This window comes from Eupeodes corollae, chromosome 2 (genome assembly GCF_945859685.1).
Source record: "Eupeodes corollae chromosome 2, idEupCoro1.1, whole genome shotgun sequence".
NCBI lineage: Eukaryota > Metazoa > Arthropoda > Insecta > Diptera > Syrphidae > Eupeodes > Eupeodes corollae.
Genome location: NC_079148.1, coordinates 70,645,150 through 70,669,599, shown reverse-complemented (window position 1 = coordinate 70,669,599; position 24,450 = coordinate 70,645,150). Strand labels below are relative to the sequence as shown.

General features: G+C 36.6%; 1 protein-coding gene and 3 long non-coding RNA genes across 12 annotated transcripts in view; 3 read left to right on the top strand and 1 right to left on the bottom strand.

Moving 5' to 3' along the window:
• The first annotated feature begins 1,540 nt into the window (after window positions 1–1,540).
• Window positions 1,541–4,468, top strand: LOC129946493 (uncharacterized). Its single transcript, XR_008781608.1, has 3 exons — window positions 1,541–2,306; window positions 2,390–2,496; window positions 2,559–4,468. It is a non-coding gene; the product is annotated as an uncharacterized LOC129946493 (long non-coding RNA).
• A 167-nt stretch (window positions 4,469–4,635) lies between these two features.
• LOC129946492 (uncharacterized) lies at window positions 4,636–12,562 on the bottom strand. Of its 4 annotated transcripts, none has more exons than XR_008781606.1 (9): window positions 12,425–12,562; window positions 12,050–12,348; window positions 11,837–11,989; window positions 11,660–11,758; window positions 7,320–11,531; window positions 6,266–7,272; window positions 5,816–6,144; window positions 5,633–5,760; window positions 4,636–5,569 (listed from the first exon to the last, which is right to left on the bottom strand). It is a non-coding gene; the product is annotated as an uncharacterized LOC129946492 (long non-coding RNA). The 4 variants fall into 4 exon arrangements; XR_008781605.1 differs by having other exon boundaries at window positions 6,266–11,531; window positions 12,050–12,131; window positions 12,195–12,348; XR_008781604.1 differs by having other exon boundaries at window positions 6,266–11,531; window positions 12,425–12,561.
• Window positions 12,563–12,706: 144 nt separating this feature from the next.
• Window positions 12,707–14,534, top strand: LOC129946494 (uncharacterized). Its single transcript, XR_008781609.1, has 3 exons — window positions 12,707–13,092; window positions 13,176–13,282; window positions 13,345–14,534. It is a non-coding gene; the product is annotated as an uncharacterized LOC129946494 (long non-coding RNA).
• A 3,490-nt stretch (window positions 14,535–18,024) lies between these two features.
• The window catches only part of LOC129948012 (armadillo segment polarity protein), a 41,018-nt gene continuing 34,592 nt past the window's right edge, over window positions 18,025–24,450 (top strand). For 3 of the 6 annotated variants that reach the window (XR_008781817.1, XM_056058818.1, XM_056058817.1), the window contains exon 1: window positions 18,025–18,229. The gene's annotated coding sequence lies outside the window, so the exon portion shown is untranslated. The remainder of the gene's footprint in view (window positions 18,230–24,450) is intronic. The other 3 variants (XM_056058815.1, XM_056058816.1, XM_056058814.1) reach the window with 2 other exon arrangements.

Here is a 24,450-nt window from a genome sequence, read left to right as displayed (position 1 = left end):
GTTATTTTTTTAATATAATTAGTTTAGAAATAGTTCAGTGCTTCAGCTTTTTTGTCAAAGAAACTAAGGACATCTATTATTAAAAAGTTTGCCGAAAACACAAATCTTGTTCTTTTGAACACATATCCATTGAACCTACAGAAGTGCTAGTGGATGTTAAGTAATACATGGCTAAAAAAAACTGATTAAAAGTAAGTTCACCTCATAAGATATTTTTGGCCCTTGTGTGTGTGGCGGAGAAAAATACAACTAATTTTCAAACGCCATCGTTTTTCTTCTTGGTATCAAAGAGTTTTTGTTGACAAATAAACTAGCCCTACAAATAATGGGGGCGACTTTCACCGTTAAGCCATACAAAAATATTTTATTTTTTGTATTTAATCTTACGTTCCTTTTATTTTATTTTCGAGTCACTACACACGCAACAGTGAGATATAAAAGGGGGACATGCTGCCCTGTAATCCCCTTGCTTGGCACAGTATAGGATTTGGAGTGGGTGCGAGATTGGGTATATGTAAAGTTCTTTTTGCGTTTCAACACTTTCTTTTGTTCTATTTAAAATGCATAATCTATGAATAATTTGAAAATACAATAAAAAAATATCAATAAAATCCCAACCAAAAAAAGAAGTATGGACATACGGAAACAAAACACAGAAGAAAAGTCAAAATTAACCAAAATGAAGTTGCGATAAAAAATCCCTTTTTCTTTTCCCTTAGGCTAGGCGCGCACATGCAACTTTTTCGAAACCAAATAGTTTGATCGTTAGTTGCCCAAACATCGCGCACATAAGCAACTCTAAAAGCAATCAACGAAATAAACCAATACACAGGAAACATTATTCACTTTTTCTATCTCACATACACGAAACGAAATTGTTTCAAATCTGTCCTATTCTTTTGCTTATGAAAGAAAAGAGTAGATGTATTGTTGGAATACAAATTTCTGGAAATGGATTTTTACAAATTGGTACAAAACAAAATGCCCCCAAAAAATTGTGGCTACTGGATGACTGCGATTTTCCTTTTTTTGGTTTCCTTTCGGTTGCCAATACTTTTTTTAACACTGCCATTTTTGCTGGATGTTAACTTTTTTCAATGAAAATAAAACATCTTTTAATTTTTCTTTACTTATGTATTTATTTTTAGTGATATAAATATAATAGATCTTCAGTAACTAACTTTATGCTTATACCTTCCCATAACTCAAATAAATGACATTCTTAATTATGAATCATAAAATGAACTTATTCCTTTATTTATTATTATTTATTTATTCCTTTTAACTTAATAAGTAATCATATTCAGATCTCGTGGTTAACGTAAATAATTTAGGCCTACTGAATCACTTATTTCATCAATTTAACCGCCAGCACTGCCAAAGCTCATTAGAATGGTCGATAATACCGCGACCATTTAGTCCCATTGCTCACACACTATGGACCGCTTCCAAATACAAATAAACTTTGTATTTCTTCATTAATGCAATTACCTCAGGCAATCGGACAATCAAACTCTCCATGCCACTGTTGCGGGCGCCTGAACATCCTTGGGTTGTAATTTCTGAAAAATAAAAGAAATGAAAATAAACAAAATATAAAATAAAAAGAAAAAAAGGGAAAAGTAAACATGAACTTACCAAAGGAAAGCACACTGCGCAGCCGTGTTCTGCTTGCTCATAAGTCATAATGGTATCGGTGACTGACAGTTCTCCAATCTCTACACGGATGCAAAATAATAGGTGTGTTCCAAGGGCGAGTTGGGTTGCGTGTTAGATTAGATAAGTTGCGTGTGACCTGAAATGTTACGATACTAGTTTTGTTTTAGGTTCGTATTTAGATATCGTGAACAACCATTTTTTTGCATGTTATTGTTTGTTATGGATTAAATGTTTTATTATTATTAATGTTATTATTTCGTTATTATGTAATGTGATGTTTGTAGTGTTCTGGTCTCAGGTGAAGCTGTGTTACAGGTCTCCCCAATTTTTGACCTACGAACACACCTCGGGGATAATAATACCCCTATTTTGTTAGAGGAGTACTAACACCAGCATGGCCTCCCACTATTTTGGTTTGATAATGTGAGTGGAGGAATACACTAGGTGAAGGTGGGTAGGCGATCGGATGATATTGCTGTTAGAGATACATCGTCTGAATATACCTTTGCCGGTGTGGGTTGTTATTTTAGCATACCCTCATTTAGCCGACTATCACACAGAGGCGAGTAAGACAGTGAATTCGAATTCAAATTCAAATATATTATAAAAATTTAAAAAAATAAGCAACCAGCAAACGACGAATTCGGGTATATTTTATTTTTTGAATTTAAATGGTGTGTAATAATAAAAAAATAAAAAAATGTTTTTTTTTTGAATTAAATCCTTTTAGTAGTGTCAATTGTCGATCGTCAATAGTGGGATTATAGTTTATATTGTGGTTTAGCCAATAACTCTGGGAGAACTATAAAGAAGGGAAGTGAAGAACAAAGAAAGGTGGTGAGTCCAGTAAATTATCATAGCATTTTCATAGTATATTAGTTATTTTCTTTATATACCAGTTTGATTTTCGGCGGCCCGAACTCATTGGCGGAAAGCTGGGCCGCCGCCAACAAAAAAAAAAAAAAGGAAATTTTATACGCGATAAGAAAATTCAAAGAAGAAAAAAAAGTTGAATTGAAACAAATCCAAATAGGATAGCGTAAAAATCCCTAGGTCCATTAAAAAAAAAAGGAAAGGGATTCATAAATTAAAAAAAAAAATAGTGAAAATTCCATCAATATAGCAATAATAGATACGCAATCAATTAGATTTAGCTATAAAATAAATACCTACCTGTACTTACCCAGTGGATTTTTATGTGTTGTGATTGTCCTATAATTAAGTTGTTCGGTTTTGTTTAAAAAATTTGTACGTATACAAAAATATTCATATTTGTACAATTAGTCGAGGCGTGGAAGTTACTTTGTTTGTTCTCAATTTATTTATTTTTTTTGGTTACTTGTTTTAAAACATATTCTTGTGAGGTACCGAAAATCGGTGAGCGGTTGAATCGCGTCCAGTCACTGGGTTGTTTGTTTTAGTCTTAGCCGACACCTCCACAGAGCTCTATAGGGGTAGGGAGCTAGGGCATCGTCGTTGATTGATTGAAAGATACTACAAAGGGTATCAAAATTGAATATTGAAACGCGGCTTTTCAGTACCAATTTCTTTTTTTTTCTCATTTGTTTAAAAGTTTAATGTTGTAAGCAATAATTGTAATTTAAAATAATTATGTGAATAAACTTCCATAACGCCTATCGAAAGGACGAAAATAGTTTTTTTGTTATTGCTGTTTCGCCCCAGCGAAGCAATGTTGTGCTAAGTTCTTTTTTTCAGGGGTGTCGAGGGTAGCGGAGTGGACATGGACCTAAGATGACCTGAACCCGATCGTCGACCACCATTTGGGGGTATCCAAAACTGGCCACGGATACCTAAAGGTAGGGTGGGTAATGGCCTCACTGCACAACATCCGCAGTGCCCTGATGTGCCAATAGTCCGTCCGTTTATGTTTCCTTCCTGTTCCTCATTCCTTGGCCTGATTTATGTTTTTGTCTGCAGGCGAGGTTGAGTTTCGGGGGCAAGATCCCCCCCGTCCGACGAGCTGACGCCGTGCACCGCAAGCAGGCCGCGTCCCCCGGATCTCAACAATCCCACCTAACCTATTCCAAATCTTCCTATCTCTTTTTCCTACCTCATCCTTATCCTACCCTTCCACTTCACCCACCTCCGCACCTCCTCTTGCCTCGCAACTAAATGGCGCCCAACGTTTTTAAAGGGTGTTCCAATCGCAACAAAATGGCGCCCAACGTCATTAAAGGGTGTTCCAACCCAGTTGGAACATTTTTTTTTGGCTAATTAGTTTATGTTGTACTAGTTTCCGTTTTTTCTATGTTGTATTGTCTTAACCAAACTTGCTGTGGATTTTTAAACCTCGTATGTCTGCGTCAGGAAGGCCACAGGCGTACCTAGTCGTATCGCGACGAGTGTTTGAAAATTCACAGTGACCGCGGTTAATGAATGTAATGTTCTTTCTGGAATTACTGAAGTTTTTGCATAGGGCGTATGTCTGCACCAGGAAGGCCACGGGCGAACCTAGGTGTATCGCGACGTTCCTCTGCGAAAGCTTGAGTAAGGTCAGTCAGTACATTTTGCGTTTTGTCTTTTACCTATTCCCATCCTAACTTTTTTTTCTTTTCTTTCTTTCTAATTTTTCAATTTTCTATTCCTAGTCTTGTTTTCTACTTGGACGATTGAATGTGCGAGACGTGTAGTCCAACATCATCGTTCGAAGATTTTTGTAAGTTTTATTCTACCGTTTCATGTCTTCTAGCAAGGTCCCTTGAGACTGTCTAGGATCGCGGGAACGGTAGGGGAAAACTTTGTCACGTAAATTGTTTGTGTTTCTAGTAGTTTTCCTATCCCATTATAGTCACATCAGGGGAAGTTTATATCTGTCCGTCTGATGTCTTTTTTTTTGCAGCGATGTCGTCAGTAAGGTCGTACCATGTCGCTCATAAGCTACCTAAAGCACCCCGTATGTTTATGGAAACCTGAAATTAACTTCTCGTTAGTGAGTAACAAAATCGTTTACATAAATCCTTTTGTTTCAATTACTAACTTTATTACATACATATTTTTCTTTGATTTATTTTTTTTGTACATTTTTCAAAGTTATTCTGATATTTTTTTCTTGATTTGATTTTTCGTTAATTTTGTTTGAGTGTTATTTATTACAAAATTATTGAAATTTTACATTTTTCTTAATTTTTTTTTGTTTTCTTAGTTTGTTAAGTTTGTTTTTGATAATTTTTCTTACTTTATAGAGTTAATTTGTTTTCATTATAGAAAACTAATTTAATCTTAGTAAGACAATCAAATTTAAAGATAACTGTACAAAGTTTTCTAAAATAGTTTTTTTTTAGAATTACATTTGTTAAGAGGTTATCTATCGTTTTTCGTTTTTCATTTTTCATTTTTCATTTTTCTATTCTTATTATTATTTTTTCTTATCGATTCTTAGTATTTTTCGTGAGTAATTTAATTAACAAGTTATTTTTTGAGTTTCTTATTTATTTACAGTTATATAGTTATAGTTTTTTTTGTAAGTTTAGGTACAGTTTTGATAAATTAGTTATTTAGTTACAATATTTTTCTTAAAATTTTTCGTTTACATTATTTATTTACTAGTTTTCGTTATTTATTAAACTTTTTGTTATTTATATATCTTTTTGTTCCAATATTAGGTTTTGTTTAGTTACAGTGTACAGTTTTTCTATCTTATTTTCTTATTTATTTATTTTTTCTATACAGTTTTCGATAAGTTTACATTTCGTTTTTTTTTGTTTGATTAATTTATTTTTCTTAATTTAGTTTTTTCAATTTATCTTTTTCATTTTTTTTTTCTTATTCTAGTTTCTATAAATTTACATTTTTTTTCATCGTTACATTATTTATTTATTTTTTTTTGACATTTTTGCTTTCGTAAGGTTAGTTGTATAAATTTAGGTTGCAAATACCAATAGGTGTGTTTCTGAAAAGATTAATTTTTTTTTGTATTAGTGAAGAAATTCAGTTTCTTAGATAAAGTACTTACTTTTTTTGGCAAGCTCACCCCTTTTGTTTTGTTGTTTTTTTATTTTCTTTGTTGATTGTTGAACCGATAAACGATGGCTTATTCCAGTAAAGAAGAGGAAGAGCGCATAAACCGCCTTATAAGGAATGCTGAAATAAATCAACCAAGATTAACCAGGTCGGCAAGTCAAGGGTTAGACCATACCTCTAGACAGCAGATGATGTATTCTCCTCTTATTTCTGATAGGCAAATCCGAGCTGAATCCAACCAACCAGCTAGGGCTAGTATTCCTCTGGCTCGCGATGAAACCTATAGCACGGTCGATTCAGTTTCTCCTCCCCCGATTAGTCAACTTAGTGGGATGAGAGAGGAGAACGTGCATAGTAGGGAAAGTATCGGGTCGATGAACGATACTGTGCGACCAGCGACAGGTTTTGTGCCTGATACTAGTAATAGACCAGTATCAGTCCAGGCAGTTGGCTCAGGTAGTTCCAGGGACATCTTAGAGAGCCTAGCTCAAAGACCACCTCCTCCTGTAACAAAAGTAAAAGAAAAGAGATTACTACCAGAAGATATAAAAGCTTATATTAACTTGGCAATGGTAGAAGGTTTGTCTACTACCCGCCAAGTAATGCAAAGGGAAATGACCAATACCTTAAAGAGTGAAATCCAAAATCAACTTGGTGAATTCCTTAGGAATTTAAATGTAGGGCCAACAAATCATTCTTCTGCTGGTCAGATGCCCAGACCTGTGCCGGCGACCCAGCCACCAGTGCAGCAGTATCCTCCAAGTGATCCAGGTGGAAGCGCTTTTGTACCGGTTAATCAATCGAGTCGCCTAATACATGACCCGACGAGAAGACCTCAAGATAGGGGTAATCTTCCCGCTGGGTATGAGGAAATCCCGTCAGATCCGTATGTCAACTCTTATCCTATGAGAACTCCTAACCCATACGGCTACCAACCGGAGTACTATGGACCAACTCAGCATCCGAGACCCCAGGGTCCAATAAGATTGGATAGATGGGGTTTGAAGTTCGATGGCCAACCAACGACTATGACCGCAGAGGATTTTGTTCTTCGGGTTGAGATCCAGCGGAACAAGCATAGATGTTCCTGGGGCGAAGTGTTAAGGGATTTTCATCTACTTCTCTCAGGAAATGCTACCGAGTGGTACTGGCAGTTTCAGCGGACAAATTACCGTCATGACTGGCCAGCTTTGAAGGATGCCTTGCTGCGTCAGTATAGGAATACTCGCTCAGACTTCGAGATAATCCGAGACATCATGGATCGCAAGCAGCATTCCTGGGAGAGTAGTGAAGATTTCTTCATGGCCATAAACAGGATGAAATTCCAGTTAAGGGTCCCAATACCGGATGTTGAAATGGTGCGAATTCTGAAAAGAAATCTAAATGAAAGAATAGGGAAATTAGTTTATCCACAGGCCATCTTTACCTCCGATCAGCTGAGGACTGCGTGCAAGGATGCGGAAGTGGCATTTCCGAGGAAGGAATTGCCAAAAACCTTTGCCAAACCACCAGGTAAATATCCGGTCAATGAACTGAAATTGGAAGAGGAGTACCAACCGACGGATGAACAGCTTGCTGCTTATCAGTTTGGTACGGCTCGACCAAAAATTTCGCCTCGCAAATACGCGGACACTACAAAATTAGAATGTTGGAACTGCAGAGTGCAGGGCCATACTTACTTTGATTGTGAGTCTGATGTGCGAAACGTGTTTTGCTACAAGTGTGGTCTAGAAGGCGTAATAACTCCACGTTGCCCACGATGCAATCAGGGAAACCGGTCTCGGGACGCGAAGGGTACGGGGGAATCGCGTGCCAATCCAAATCAGAACCCCCAATAGATTTTAAAAATTCCACCTCCGCTGATGGAGTGATGGAAACCCCTCTCTTGCAAGAGGGTGAGATAAAAATACAAATTTTAAAGCGAAAAGAAAAAGGAGAAATTATAAAAGAAGTAAATGAAAGAAATTTATACAAAATCAAACCGTTACATGTCCGTCTTCAGGAATACGAGAAAGCTCGGGCAAGAATTTTTAACGGTGCAATTAGTACACCTTCGAAAAATATTTTAAAGGCAAGGGCGAGATTCAAGGCCCGTAAAGATACTTCGAAGAAGATATCTTCGACCATTTTAAATTTAGAATCCGATCCTCGGCCTTATGCAAAAATTAAAATAGGTTCGAGAGAGTTTTTAGGCTTACTAGACAGCGGTGCTAGTGTAAGCATATTAGGGAAAAACTGCAATCAGTTGATTGAACAACTTGGTTGTCCTATTACACCTTTCAGTTCAGGAGTTAGGACTGCTGACGGAAAAAGACAATCAATTGTGGGCAAAATTTCCATTAGCGTTACATATAAGGATAAAGAAGAGATGTTGACCTTCTTCCTCGTTCCCAGCTTGGACCAGGAGATCTATCTTGGAGTTGACTTTTGGAGAGTGTTCCAGTTAGCTCCGGGAATTATAAGTAGTATCTCGGTTGACGAACAATCAGATTCTCCAAATGCTCACCAGTTAACCTCGGATCAACAGGCCAGGCTGGATGCTGTCAAAGATAAATTTTTAAGTTTCGAGCGCGATGGTCTTGGAAAGACTACCATGATGGAGCATGTCATCGAAACAGGAGATGCTCTCCCTGTGAAACAGCGTCACTACCCTGTCTCTCCAGCGATACAAACACTGTTGTACGATGAGTTGGATCGGATGCTGAAACTCGGTGTGATTGAGGAGAGTGAAAGCCCGTGGTGTTCGCCAGTGGTACTCTTACGGAAACCCGGCAAAAACCGACTCTGTTTGGATTCCCGTAAGGTGAACGCACTGACGAAGAAAAATGCGAACCCTCTTCCTCACATTGAAGGACTCACCAGCCGATTTCCCGACGCGATTTACATGAGTAGCATCGATCTCAAAGAGGCCTTTTGGCAAATTCCGCTGGAGAAACAGAGTAGAGAAAAGACTGCCTTTGCGGTACCGGGAAGACCCTTGTACCAGTTCACTGTGATGCCGTTTGGGTTGTGCAATGCAGCTCAACGGTTGAGCCAGTTGATGGACAAGGTGATTCCTGCACGACTTAGGGAGCGCGTTTTTGTGTACCTCGATGACTTGCTTATCATGGCACCGGATTTTGATACCCATATCAGCCTGCTAAGCGAAGTAGCCGAATGCTTACGTAAAGCCAATCTCACCATCAACATGAAGAAATCAAGGTTTTGCTTCAAAGAGTTAAAATACTTGGGCTTCATAGTTGGTGGTGGGAAATTTAAAACGGATCCGGCGAAAGTAGAGGCGATCGTGGATTTCCCGATCCCGAAAACCCCTAGGCAGATCCGTAGGCTACTTGGAATGGCAGGCTGGTATCGGAAGTTCATAAAGGACTTTTCAACTTTGACTGCTCCTTTGACTGACCTGTTGAAGAAGAGAAGCGAGAAGTTCTTCATGACGGATGAAGCGCTGATGGCATTCGAGAATCTGAAGAAAGCGTTGATCTCAGCACCGGTTCTTTCGCGCCCGGAGTTCACAAAAAGATTTTACATCCAATGTGATGCTTCTGACGCCGGGATCGGTGCTGTACTGGTTCAGTTGGACGAGGAAGGAGAGGAGGTACCGATCGCGTTTTTCTCTCAAAAATTTAATAAAAGTCAGAGGAACTACAGTGTCACCGAGAAGGAGTGTATGGCCGCGGTGATGGCTGTGAAGAAGTTCAGGCCGTATGTCGAGGGAATGGACTTTACAATCATAACGGACCATTCCAGCCTTAAATGGCTGATGAGCATGAAGGACCTTAGTGGCAAGCTTGCCAGGTGGAGTCTTTCGTTACAGTCCTATACCTTCGACATACAGCACCGTAAAGGAAGTCAACACGTAGTACCGGATACTCTTTCTCGGGTACATGTGGATTCTCTGACCATCGAGGACGTTGCCCCGTTGATTGACCTGAAGTCAGCGGAATTCCTTTCCGATGAATATTTAGACCTCATCGAGACGGTTTACAACCATAAAAACGAGCTTCCCGACTTAAAATACGAAGACGGATATGTTTATAAAAAAGTTTTTAAAAAATTAGGCGAAGAAGAAATGTGGGAACATTCTTGGCTCCTTTGGGTACCATCAGGGTTAACCGAGGAAATTATAAAGAAGGTTCATGATCCTCCTAAATCCGCACACGGCGGCATAGCTAAAAATCTAGCTAAACTTAGAAATTATTTCTACTGGCCTAATATGACCGTGCATGTTCGTGAATACGTCTCTAATTGTAGTGTGTGTAAACAAAGTAAAGCGTCGAATCAAGTATCTCGTCCTCCTATTGTTACGTCATATTGTAGTAATCGTCCGTTTGAAAAAATATACATTGACTTTTTAGGACCATATCCGAGGTCAAAATTAGGAAATGTATACGTGTTTGTTGTCTTAGATCATTTGTCCAAATTTGTGTTATTGAAAGCGTTAAGAAAAGCAAGTACTTCAAGCGTCATTAAATTTTTAAAAGAAGACGTCTTTAATATGTTTGGAGTACCCAATATCATCCATTCCGACAATGGAAAACAATTTGTATCCAAAGAATTCGAATCGATGATAACTAAATACGGTATAAGGCATTTTAAAACCGCTCACTATGCACCGCAATCGAACGCGTCGGAGAGGGTGAACCGCTCCTTGTTGGCTGCTATTCGATCGTACCTAAAAGACGATCAAAGGTATTGGGATACGCACCTTAGCGACATCGCGTGTGCGTTAAGAAGCGCGGTTCATAGCTCTACCGGTGTGTCACCTTATTATGCATTATTCGGCACTAACATGATGACGCACGGTAGCGGTTATGAACTTGCCAAGAAGTTGCATGCGCTGGACGACAGCGAGCTGTTAACTCTTCCCCGACAAGGTCGATTGCAGTGTATACGAAATCATATTCGCGAAAACATAATTAAAGCCAACGATAAATCCTCAAAAATTTATAATGTCCGTACTAAAAACGTTCAATTTTCACCCGGACAAGAGGTGTATCGGAAAAATTTTGTGATGAGCGATTCGTCGAAAGGTTTATCAGCGAAACTCTCACCCAAGTATATTAAATGCCGCGTAGTTAAACGAATAGGAAATCAAATGTATGAGTTAGAAAACTTAACCGGAAAAAGACTTGGAATATATCACGCCAAAGATTTAAAACAATAAGTAGAATGCTTCAAAAACACGTTTGTTTGTTTGCTTTGAATACAAGTCTTTTTTCTTAGTTATCATTGTTGCTATTCGCATCGTTTCGGTTTGTTATTTGTTAATTTATTAAATTATCCGTGAGTATAGCTTATTATATTTATTTAGCAACAGTTCGAAACAGAAAAAACCGAAACACCCTATAACCACAAGTACCTGGAACTGTTTAATAAACACGGATATTTTAAGTATATACGTATTTATTATTTTCATTGCATGCCTTATGTTCTAAATGTTACTTAATGTTAAATGTTCTTATTTATTTATTAGGATTTAACTTATTTTATTAAACATCTGGGATAAAATGGTTCAACCATCCCATCTGTGATATTTTTACTTATTTTATTAATTTTACTAAGACTAATAGCTTTTAAATTTTTCTTTATCTGTGATAAAATGGTTCAACCATCCCATCTGTGATATTTTTACTTACTTTATTAATTTTACTTAGGCTAATAGCTTTTAAAATTTGTCTTTATCTGTGATAAAATGGTTTGACCATTCCATCTGTGATACTTTTAACTAACTTTATTAATCCTACTAAGACTGATAGCTTTAATTTTTTTATCTGTGATATTTATATTTTCTTTTTATTTTAGCTTAAGTAACTTATCTTTTAAAACTTGTGATACTTAATTTACTAATTTTACTAACTTAAATACTATCCGCAATGATTGAAAACTACGATCTGTGATATTTACAAAAGTTACTGATTTTAATAATGTATCTATTTATTTATTTATTAACTTATTTATTAATTTGTATGTTTAACTATAATCTAATCCATCAAAATAAGGTTATAAAAAGATCACTCACCAACAATCACTTGAATATTGTATGGGTGCTGTAACGTAGAAATTCATAGTGGTGGCGGATAGAGATGAAGCGATAGTACAAATCGTTGACTGCTTGATTCTACAATTTCCGAAAGAAAAAATTCAGACAAATTAGTAGATATTAGGTACAAGGTAAATATAGTTTTAAAATTGGTACCTCCCAGCATCCCAACCTTTGGTCACCATGTCACTCCAGCAGGTGGGGCCCCAACAGTCGCAAATCGCACCTAAAATCACTATGGTTGAGATAGGTCGGGAATGAAGATGTAGTTTTTTTTTTGGTCCAGGTCATTGCCCTCTAGGGGTACAGCTGAGAAAAAAAATTGTTAGATGAGGCATAATCAATGTGAAATGATTATGAAAGACTTACCTTAACTTAAACGTTGCACCAAAGGTATTGCCCGGCTTTTAACGTGGGTTTTTCCCCACAGTCAGTTAATCGGCCAAGATATCTGAAATGAAAAAGGGATAAATAAGTTGTACCTACAAAGTATAATAAATAGAAATTTATAAACTTATCTCAGCGTCCATTGAGTGTCCCGTTATCGTCTTCGCTTGGATTCCTTTCTCAGGCGGCCGAAAATTTCTGTTTTTGCTGCTTATTGAGAATATATCTCAATAAGCAACAAATTTTGTTGCGGGCGCCTGAACATCCTTGGGTTGTAATTTCTGAAAAATAAAAGAAATGAAAATAAACAAAATATAAAATAAAAAGAAAAAAAGGGAAAAGTAAACATGAACTTACCAAAGGAAAGCACACTGCGCAGCCGTGTTCTGCTTGCTCATAAGTCATAATGGTATCGGTGACTGACAGTTCTCCAATCTCTACACGGATGCAAAATAATAGGTGTGTTCCAAGGGCGAGTTGGGTTGCGTGTTAGATTAGATAAGTTGCGTGTGACCTGAAATGTTACGATACTAGTTTTGTTTTAGGTTCGTATTTAGATATCGTGAACAACCATTTTTTTGCATGTTATTGTTTGTTATGGATTAAATGTTTTATTATTATTAATGTTATTATTTCGTTATTATGTAATGTGATGTTTGTAGTGTTCTGGTCTCAGGTGAAGCTGTGTTACAGGTCTCCCCAATTTTTGACCTACGAACACACCTCGGGGATAATAATACCCCTATTTTGTTAGAGGAGTACTAACACCAGCATGGCCTCCCACTATTTTGGTTTGATAATGTGAGTGGAGGAATACACTAGGTGAAGGTGGGTAGGCGATCGGATGATATTGCTGTTAGAGATACATCGTCTGAATATACCTTTGCCGGTGTGGGTTGTTATTTTAGCATACCCTCATTTAGCCGACTATCACACAGAGGCGAGTAAGACAGTGAATTCGAATTCAAATTCAAATATATTATAAAAATTTAAAAAAATAAGCAACCAGCAAACGACGAATTCGGGTATATTTTATTTTTTGAATTTAAATGGTGTGTAATAATAAAAAAATAAAAAAATGTTTTTTTTTTGAATTAAATCCTTTTAGTAGTGTCAATTGTCGATCGTCAATAGTGGGATTATAGTTTATATTGTGGTTTAGCCAATAACTCTGGGAGAACTATAAAGAAGGGAAGTGAAGAACAAAGAAAGGTGGTGAGTCCAGTAAATTATCATAGCATTTTCATAGTATATTAGTTATTTTCTTTATATACCAGTTTGATTTTCGGCGGCCCGAACTCATTGGCGGAAAGCTGGGCCGCCGCCAACAAAAAAAAAAAAAAGGAAATTTTATACGCGATAAGAAAATTCAAAGAAGAAAAAAAAGTTGAATTGAAACAAATCCAAATAGGATAGCGTAAAAATCCCTAGGTCCATTAAAAAAAAAAGGAAAGGGATTCATAAATTAAAAAAAAAAATAGTGAAAATTCCATCAATATAGCAATAATAGATACGCAATCAATTAGATTTAGCTATAAAATAAATACCTACCTGTACTTACCCAGTGGATTTTTATGTGTTGTGATTGTCCTATAATTAAGTTGTTCGGTTTTGTTTAAAAAATTTGTACGTATACAAAAATATTCATATTTGTACAATTAGTCGAGGCGTGGAAGTTACTTTGTTTGTTCTCAATTTATTTATTTTTTTTGGTTACTTGTTTTAAAACATATTCTTGTGAGGTACCGAAAATCGGTGAGCGGTTGAATCGCGTCCAGTCACTGGGTTGTTTGTTTTAGTCTTAGCCGACACCTCCACAGAGCTCTATAGGGGTAGGGAGCTAGGGCATCGTCGTTGATTGATTGAAAGATACTACAAAGGGTATCAAAATTGAATATTGAAACGCGGCTTTTCAGTACCAATTTCTTTTTTTTTCTCATTTGTTTAAAAGTTTAATGTTGTAAGCAATAATTGTAATTTAAAATAATTATGTGAATAAACTTCCATAACGCCTATCGAAAGGACGAAAATAGTTTTTTTGTTATTGCTGTTTCGCCCCAGCGAAGCAATGTTGTGCTAAGTTCTTTTTTTCAGGGGTGTCGAGGGTAGCGGAGTGGACATGGACCTAAGATGACCTGAACCCGATCGTCGACCACCATTTGGGGGTATCCAAAACTGGCCACGGATACCTAAAGGTAGGGTGGGTAATGGCCTCACTGCACAACATCCGCAGTGCCCTGATGTGCCAATAGTCCGTCCGTTTATGTTTCCTTCCTGTTCCTCATTCCTTGGCCTGATTTATGTTTTTGTCTGCAGGCGAGGTTGAGTTTCGGGGGCAAGATCCCCCCCGTCCGACGAGCTGACGCCGTGCACCGCAAGCAGGCCGCGTCCCCCGGATCTCAACAATCCCACCTAACCTATTCCAAATCTTCCTATCTCTTTTTCCTACCTCATCCTTATCCTACCCTTCCACTTCACCCACCTCCGCACCTCCTCTTGCCTCGCAACACCACCTTGGACAATAATCAACATATTTTTTCCATGGTTAGCTGTTTTTGGCTCACCATTAATTGTCGCAGAACACTGTCCAAATCTTTCATGTTTTTGTTTTCTGAACACTTTTGTTGTGGCTTCTGACAATCGAATGCCAAGTATAATTGATGCATGATTCTTTTCCCAAGTATTTGTACTTCAGGTTCAGACATCGTGTTTCTGTTCCTGTGAACTCGAATGTCCAACCGTAGTCCTTGATTATGAGATCCTTGAGGGTTACTTTCGCCCTAGAGACACTGCGAATCGGTGGATTCCAGCAATCTCGAGCTCTCCGATGGATATAGCGTGATTAGAAGCTCTCGAAGGCATCGTGAAGCGTAACATAACCCTGAAAACAAATCTAATTTCAGACTCAGTCAGTTCGTGGATTTCAAATCGATTCAAATCGTCATCTTACCTCTCGATTATTTTCTTTCGCGACTTTTGGGTCACACATCAATTGATTGATGTAGCCCAATATCATGAGCAGGTAAAATCCAAGATATGTTCGAATGAAGATTTGCTCCGATTAGGATCATCATAGAATCCTCCTCTTCTTAATACTGCTGCTCCAGTGTTGTTTATGTTACTTTTTATTGTATAAATTTCAATTTGCAGTCTGGTTAATATCATTCGGATTCGACGGTGACAGCGTTGTTTTACTCTTAACATTCCCATTTGTAAAACGCAAAATTCCATTTGAAATAATTGAGCCGTTTTATGAGGGATTACATTCCATTTTTTAAACAATGAAGCACTTTGATATGATTGAAGTACATAATAATCTGAAAATAAAAAAATTAAAAATATGTTTTGTTTTGAGTTACAAATAATAATAACCACCACTTTCAGTTCATAAATACATTTGACGAAAGTAGCAAATTGAATTATGAAAACAAACTTACGAGAAGGATACATTATTCTGCGCGTCTGGAAGTATCCTACTAACCTCGTCACACTTTAAAGAATTATTCCACTGAAATGCACTAATACAAACATACGAAAGAAACTATTTAGTTGCATGTGCGCGCAGTTACGTGTATCATTGTAGGATACAGACATTTTTTATGGGTTTAAGCAACTAATAAATTTTCGCAATCAATGTATGAAAGAGAAAACTAGTGAAATTGAGATGTAAGGTGGTACTCTTCCCTCAGAATTTTTTGTGAAAGGAAAACATTGACTAATTTTTTTCTCTCTTGCACTTAAAGAAAATTATTCAACGATTTAGTTGAATGTGCGCGCAGTTACCTATAATTCTTTTTGACACAAACTAAGGAATTGGTTTGGGGTGATCGTTTAGTTTGTGTCAAAACACAAACTAAAAAGTTGCTCGAATGGGCGACCGAATAGTTTCTGCATGTGCGCGGACTCTCGTATAAGTCTATAGTGCTCAGTTTAGAAACCAAACAGTTTCGAAACTAAAAGTTGCATGTGCGCGCCTAGCCTTACTTTGAGTTTCACCCGAAAAAAATGATGTTCGAAAAATTCCTCTTATCAAAAGCATTAAATTCGGGCAAAATATAACACACTTGACAGCTAAAATGTTCACTTAAATTTTGGTGGCGAAGAGGAATGCAACAACGTTAAAATAAATTGTAAATTGTTTGAATTTTGTGATTTTGTGTTTAACAAATTATTATCATCGAATTTACGAAAAAGTAATAGGTTCTCTCCTTCTGAGGAAGCAATTTTCCAACTCGTTGGAATGAAGACGGCAATCGAGGGTGTCGTTGCCTCCCCTTCATTCGGACTGCATCAGCCAAAGACGAAACCAAATGAGAACACAGAAACGTACCAATCGGAAGCATTTTAAATATCCGATGAAAATGTATTTGAAGAGGAACAGATAGAAGACATCGAGGAGATCACTATTGTTTCGGCTCCACCACCTGTTCTTTCTCAAATTATCGACAGTAGTGCCTCCACTCTGAGTACAACATTTCAAGAAGGCCAAAAACAGAGGATTGACAAAATCAACTCGCAGCAACTTGAACGAACTGGAAGTCCAAAAGGCACTTCGTGTGAAAGTTGATAAAGCTATTGTAGTGATGAAAGAGCATAACAATCAAATGTACACAAATATGAAGAGGTTGTACCGATCACTAGATAGCATTCAATATCAACAAAAAGACCAGACAAAAGAACAGAAGTGACACAATCTTGAAATTTAGAAGTTATGAAAAAAAGAAATTGAATTTAAAATAAAAAAATAAAATGTAATCCTTGTCAACAACATAAAGAACGGAGTAGTAAATTTTGTATTTCCTCTTACTTATAAAGTTTTTTTTTTTTTGAAGAAATCGATTTTCGAGGGATTAAAAATCGCATGGCTCTCAGTGGGCACAATTTTAACAGGAAATTGCAACACCTCATTCGTGTTATACTTCCTTTATATTCAAGAAAAAAGCTTAGTTTCAGATGTCATTCTCTGTTTTCAAAACAGAGATGGGAAATTTATTGAGAGCTCAATTTTTTTCGAAGAGAAATTTTATTCGGGCGAAAATCCTGACAGCTTTTTAAAATCCGGGGGAACAAAAATATTTCGGGTGAACAGCTTTTCGGGTAAAACTCCTGATAGGGCTGATTGTTTTTAAAACTATTGTATTTTGAAGACTTTAGACAATTCCCGACAACAGTACTCGCATACAGGAATGGTTTAAAAATGTCAGTCACTAGGCCCTAGTTCTCAAACGGACTGTTGTGCCACCAAATTTATTTAGATTTTAATCAAAAGCTAATATTTTCACCAAGTTTCCACTGAACTATCAGTAGAGCTAATAGCGTTAAGATGACACCAACATGAAGTTGGCTACTAGCAGTCCATGTCTACTATGTCAATGTGAGAAACTTTTGAATTTGTTTTTTTTGTCATCTTATTTTTTTTTTAAATCCTCAGTTACTTTGAAAAACATATTACTTAGGCAAAACGACAAAAGATGGCGTTTAAAAATGAATTATAATTTTATTCACCAAACCTACAAAAAAGCCAAGCATCGGTTAAGAGATGGAAACATTTTTAAGGAGGATTTTCTATTGTTATTTGACTCGATTACCAGTCTATATCTAGTCAATGGCATTGTTTTTTAAGCACATTTTGTATTCATTTCTTTCGGAGCAATATAAACTCGCAATTAATAATTAAATGTCTTCCAAAAAACATCTGATTTCAAAATTCAGAATATACCCCAACTCTGATCTGAATGCAGCCATTAGAAAAATAGTTCAATGTTGTAGAATGCCGTTCACATATAAACTCACTCGGACAAAATACTCTATTTTTGGCAGCACTTATTATTAAATTTGCCTTCTCAAACAACCCTGTTCAAAAACAAACATTAATTTATCGCTGAATTAAAAACTAAAAATGGCCGCCGCTGAATATGTTCATCCATTGTGTACATAATTCATCCACCAAACGAAAGTTGGTGTAAATTTTTGTAGTTCAAAAGCAAAAGCAAAGTGAATTTTCATCTGCAAGTGAATAGTTGTGTGGGGAATTTTTCATTCCACCATATTGTGTGTCTCGAATAATTTTTTCCGTCAGTGAAAAATCAATTTTTTTAACAAAATAAGTGCGTTTATTTAATTTAATTGTGCATAAAAACATTAATCAACTATTTGCGAACGGTAAGTGAATAAAATAATTGCTAAAATCTCAACGAAAACCCCCTAAAAATCGAACTGAACAAAATATTCTGGGGGTGTGGTATCTCATCAGTAGTTCATCACAAGTGCAATGGCTGGCTCTGGATCGGCCTAGCGCGTACCTTGCATACAATTTTTCTTCTTTTTTTTTTTGCGGGTGTAGGTACATGGAGTTGAAGTTTTTTTTTCTTTGATAATTTCCTTAGATTGGACAAAAAAAAACATGGAAAATATGTAACTCCAAATAGTTTTTGTTTAAATATTTGTTGAGAGAAAATGTATGTTCAAGAAGTAGAAATTTTTTGTTTTGAATTATGTTTCGAGTCTGGATGAAAGTCCGGAAATGCCAACCAAGTTTTTGTGTTTGTTACGATTGCATTTTTTATTTTTCGTGTAATGAATTCTACTGTGGTGCTTCTCTCGATGACCTCTTTATGTTGTCTTGAGAATGGCTTGCAAGTTTTTTCTTCAGTTAGTATCTTAGAACTGCATAATTATGTTTGTTTTTTAATTTCATTTGCTTCCATCCATTGCACTGTTGCGGGGTAGGAGGTACAACGTTTCTTTTTCTTGCAGTAGATTTGTGTTGTTGTTGGTTGGCAGAGTTCTTGGAAAGACCGTGACTAATTTACGAAGTATGCTCGCCTTACTGAGGGAGCTGGTAAATGGTAATAGTGTAGTGCTAGTGCCTGCTTGGCTGCTCAAACCCGGCAAAAAAGAATACAAAAAATAAAATGTCTTGTCCTTTGCAACACAACACACTCTCTTCGTGTAACTCGAGTCCTCTGTAAAATTGAATGGGTCTGGTCTGAGATATGTATAAGTAGGGAATTAAATTGATGGAAAAGTTGTATACCTACCTGCGCCTTTGTCTTGATTGAATATTGAAAAGAATTTTTCTGCAATTGGTGCGTAGCTACCTTCTTAGTTGGGAAAACAGGAAACATTTGAAATAAATAAAAAAGGATTTTCAGCAGGTATCCACTACCTACCGACAAAATTTAAAAATAATGAAACTTTAAATCGTATTGTTTGTTTTATTGATAACATCGGCATCGCATGAAAATATTATCAATATGCCAACAACTTCTTTTTAGATAACACGTCACGTTTGAACTATTCAACTTCCTAAAGATCTAAATGAATATTATTTGTTGACAAAGTGGCTTTCTTGCTTTTGTAGCCATTATTAAAATGTATACAGAGTTAATTTTTAAAGAAAAATTAACTGAAATACTTATCGTATTTCTCTTGTAAATTACAAAGGATTCAGGAGACAAGACTATTAATAATTTTTATTTTGTGTACATGAAACATGTAATTTGTTTAAAATATTTCTTTTAAGATAGATAGATAGATTTTATTGAATTAAAGTAAATTATAGCATAGCAATTACCGTCTGCCAGATTGACAACAAAACACAATGAATGTAAAAAGCCCTCAATATCATTTCTTTTTAATATTAAAAAAGGTATTTATATTTTTTTAACAACATAAAGTTCATGATAGATTAAAAATAAGCGGCAGTTTTGCAAAATTTGTAAAGTTTGACAACATTCATTTCCTTCAATAAGCTTATCACTTGATCTTCTGATAAAAAGTCTTTTCTGAATACATTCCTCCTGATTTCTCTGAGAATGGGGCATTTTCCCAGGAAGTGGACAGTATCCTCTCTTTTATAATATTAATAAGCTAAAGAAGGTTCAGAGAACAGCTAGCGTGGGCACCACAGGGGCCATGCGTACTTGCCCAACGGACGCCTTAAACGTTATTTTGGATCTTCTACCAATCGACCTTTTTATTAAATACATAGTTTCCTGCAGCGCTATTAGCCTGAAGGAATCAAATAGCTGGTTGTCAAAACCTTATGGTCACAGCAACACTACGAAATTGATTCCCTCAGATATTATCTCGGTAGACACTGACTACTGCACTCCTACTTTGAACCTTGTTAGGGTTTTAAGGTTATTTTCCCACCAAGAGAAGATTGGGAGGATGACATCGTGTCGAAAGGTTTCGACACAACCATCTTTACTGACGGCTCAAAGATGGAGTGCGGAGTTGGTTCTGGGATCTTTTCTGAGTCCCTAAATATAGCCAAATCTTTAGGCTTCCTGACTTTGCTAGCATTTTTCAGGCTGAACTGCTGGCAATAAGGGAGGCGTGTAAAATACTTAAACAAAACCCAAACCATAACCGAAATGTGGCTATCTTTACAGACAGTGAGGCAGCTGTCAAAGCCATTAACTCAGCCATATCCTCATCTAAATTGGTCCAGCAATGTCACGATGAGCTTGCGAGCCTGAATATTAACCTCGGTGTCACCCTGATCTGGGTTCCGGGCCATAGTGGTATCGAGGGAAATGAACGGGCTGACGAGCTAGCCAGGTAAGGATCAGCCCTTCATAGCTCACTTGCGGAAATTGTAACATTCCTCTTGGTGCTATGAAGGGTAAAATCTTTTCTATCTACCAAACTGAATCAAACCGAAGGTGTAGCAATTTACCCAACTGCATAATATCTAGGAAGATATGGCCCACCTATAACAAAACCCGTACAAACGATCTTCTATGCAGGCCAAGGCAAGACATAGCCAGGATTGTTGCGGTTTGTACCGGACATTGGCCTATATTAGTTCATGCAGAGAAGTTGGGTATCTCTTACAACACCTTTTGCCGTAGCTGTAGTGACCAAAGAGAAAGTGAAACTATAATCCATTTCCTCTGCAAATGTCCTGCTTTGGCAAACACTAGAATGAAATACTTTGGAAAAGCATTCTTTCAAGAACTTGATGAGCTATCTGAGACAAAGATTAGAGACCTAATCTTTTTTCTCAATGCGACAAAATGGCTCTAACATACTCGCTATGAAGCTTCTCTATCAATCTATCCCTTTCAATCAAAGGTCAAACGAGATTTTGGTATCAAAACGGCGCACTACAGCGCTAATTGGATCTCAGGCTAGGTTGCCTTGAGATCGCCATTTCTACCTACCTACCTATCCTCTCTTTTTAATAGGTTGCACATATTACTCTCTAGGGGTAAATCAGGTCTGTGTGGAATGAAATTTAAATCTATTAGTTCACTACGTACTCTGATTATCATAGAAATCACACGGACATTATAGAAATACTTAAAATAGCTGTTCTCTGCAAGGTTCTGATTTAATCTGCTGTAAGTTGTTCTGTACAAGGAAATAGATGCTTCAGCAATATATTCAGCTCTACATTTCCCATCAACCTTTGAAATGGCTTCATACAAGAAGTTTTTAGCGGTTGTTATATTCTCGATGAGTAAATTTATATTAATTTGACATTCCTGAGCAAGATCTTGCCAATCTCGATACCAACTAATTTTATCTTGTATTGCTTTTATGGCCACTCTTTTCTTGGCCCTAAATCATTAATTTTAAAAACGATAAGCAAGAAGTGCGCTGGTAATTTCAATATTTTTATAAATAACGTAGTTTGGCGTATTTTTCGGCAAATAAAATATTCTTTTTATAAAGTGCTTTATGAGTATTTCAACCGAATTGTACTTTTTGCATCCCCATAACTGCGATCCATATAAAAGTATGGTCTCAGCTACTGCTTCAAATACTTTAAACTTGTTATTATGTGCTATGCACTTATTCGTGAAGCATTGTTTCCATGTCATATTAATAGCAGTTTTCGCCTTAACCAAATTCTCCTTCAAGTGTTTTTCCATATTTAAATTATTTGTACCAGTAATGCCAAGTTATGTGTAGTCTCGCACACATTCAATATTTTCGCGATTAAAACTCCATTTTTCATTTGATGCACTACGTCCACCACCACTTTTAATAACCATAACCTGCGATTTATCTATATTTACTATTAAATTCCATAGCTGAAAATACTGGTAAACTCTGTTAATCATGAGCTACAAAGTTTTCGGTGAATGCGCAAACATGACTTTATCGTCTGCGAACATAACTGCCTTAGTCCGCATCCCTGCGAATTCCACTCCACCTGTTAGGTAGTCTAAAAGGTCATCTATGAATAGTTCAAACAAAGAAGGGCTTAATATACAACCTTGTCTCACACCCGACGAGGTTTCAAACCAGTCTGAGAGTTCTTCCCCTGTACATACAGCCGCCCTTGTTCAACGATATCCCTAGACTATACTGCTTATAGAGTAGTGCACCTCGATCGATTGTATCAAAAGCTGCTTTAAAATCGATACAAAATACATTTAGCTTTTTTCTTTGTTTCAAGAACTTATCTGCCTAGCTCCTGAATATAAAAATGTTATCTATTGCTGAATATCCTGGTCTAAATCCTGCCTGGAACTCCCTCAGCAAGTTTCCGGTCTCAATTCAACTTACAAGACGCTTATGCATCATCGTTGTAAATATTTTGTAAGATGCATTTAAAAAGAAATTCTCTCTATAGTTAGTTGCATCAAATAACGATCCTTTCTTGTGGATTGCAAATATAATAGCATCTCGAAATTCATCTGGAGACAGTTCTCCTTCCAAAACTGTATTTAAAAGTTTTAAAAGGTGCTCTTTAATCATGACAGCCCCATACTTAAAAAATTCCACTGGAATACCTGGAAGACAACTAAGAAAATAACGAAAGCAGCTGCCGATCCTGGAATTTAATAAGGCATTAGGAAATGTCTGTGTTGTCAATTCTATACAAAATAAATCATAAAACGTCCTTTAAATTATCTGCCGACATTTTCCAAAGACCAAAACCGTTGCTGTAACGAGCTCTTAACACTCCTCAAACAAAGTTAATATGCTCCAATAGTCAAGCATAGAGGTTGTAGAGTCATAATAGTATTCCTAATCAAACTTGACTCAAAAAAAAAAATGCGTAGAAATTGTGTGTTGCTGATAAATGAAATACATTGTTACAAACGAATTTTCAAAAAAGTACTCGTTAGTTTTTAGAAGTAACTTTTTATAAACAGAGTTGTGTCAATACTTTTTTCCATGGCTGTACCTACCAATCGAATTTTAAAAAATTATAAACCGAACATTCCTGAGGAATCTTTTCTTAAAATTAATATTTCACTGCATAAAGTGACTGCCTAATCTAGGATAAATCTTGTCTTATTATAGTTATGTATAATTTTAGATTTAGTTTAAGTCACAAAATTAACACCGAACGATAGTTCTGCATTCTAAGTTAAATATTTAACTTATGGTTCAATTATTTTATATCCGATTTGTCCTTAACCTGGAGCGAAATTGAGGTTTGAAAGTATAAATTCGCTGCAACATAATTTTAACCTTTAACCACGGTTAAACTTTAATTAACCAGTCCAAATGATGAGTTAAATGTTGAACCACGATTTCGTTATTAGCAGGATATGCAAAGATATTCAATTCTTGGTTTCAAATTCGTAGCGCTGACTTTTGACACTTGTCACAAACTTAGCTGTCATTTGAAGTGTTGTACATTTACGATATAGATCGCTTTCCAATCGAATACAAAATTATCACTTTAAAAGTGGTGAATTAAATGTAGACACTTTTCTTACAATACGCAATGTTTATGGTTGTCATAATCAATAAACAGTTAAAACTGTGCAGAAATTTGAAGATACTGGGAGCTTTACTGATGTCGCAAGGCCTGTGCATCATTGTAATGCACACTGCTACAAGTAAAATTATCTCTGGTTTTCCGGGGTTCGCAGCAATTTAATTTTTCGTGTGCTTAATGGATTTTATTTAGCTTTACTTTCGAAACTGAGAACTAAATGCACCTATTCTTAGGAAGTATGCTGAGTATGCTGAGCCTAGCGTAAGAAGCAGTACATATTGATTGAAATAAAATGTTTGTTTTTGTGTTTTTCGATACTGCTACGGGGACGTGAAACAAGACAACAATTAATGCAAATGCACAACACGACGGCCGGACATGAACCTCCTTAATCGAGCTTTCACTGATAACTCTCTGAACGGACTATGCTCTAGTGAAATAGCCAGTTGCATTCCTCCCCTTAAATAATTTTACCATAATACCCGCGCTTCATGGACATCAGTTCACCCTTGAGCCCAACTTCGGCTGTACTATGAAGTACAGAGATTCATTTTTTAGCCGTACTACGCGAACGTGGAATGCCTTGCCACGCTCTATCTTTCCCTATCATTGCAATGTTCATGAATTCAATCTATGTACCCGACACCTCTATCCAACCCTTCCCTCTCTTCTTAATGCTCACACTGTG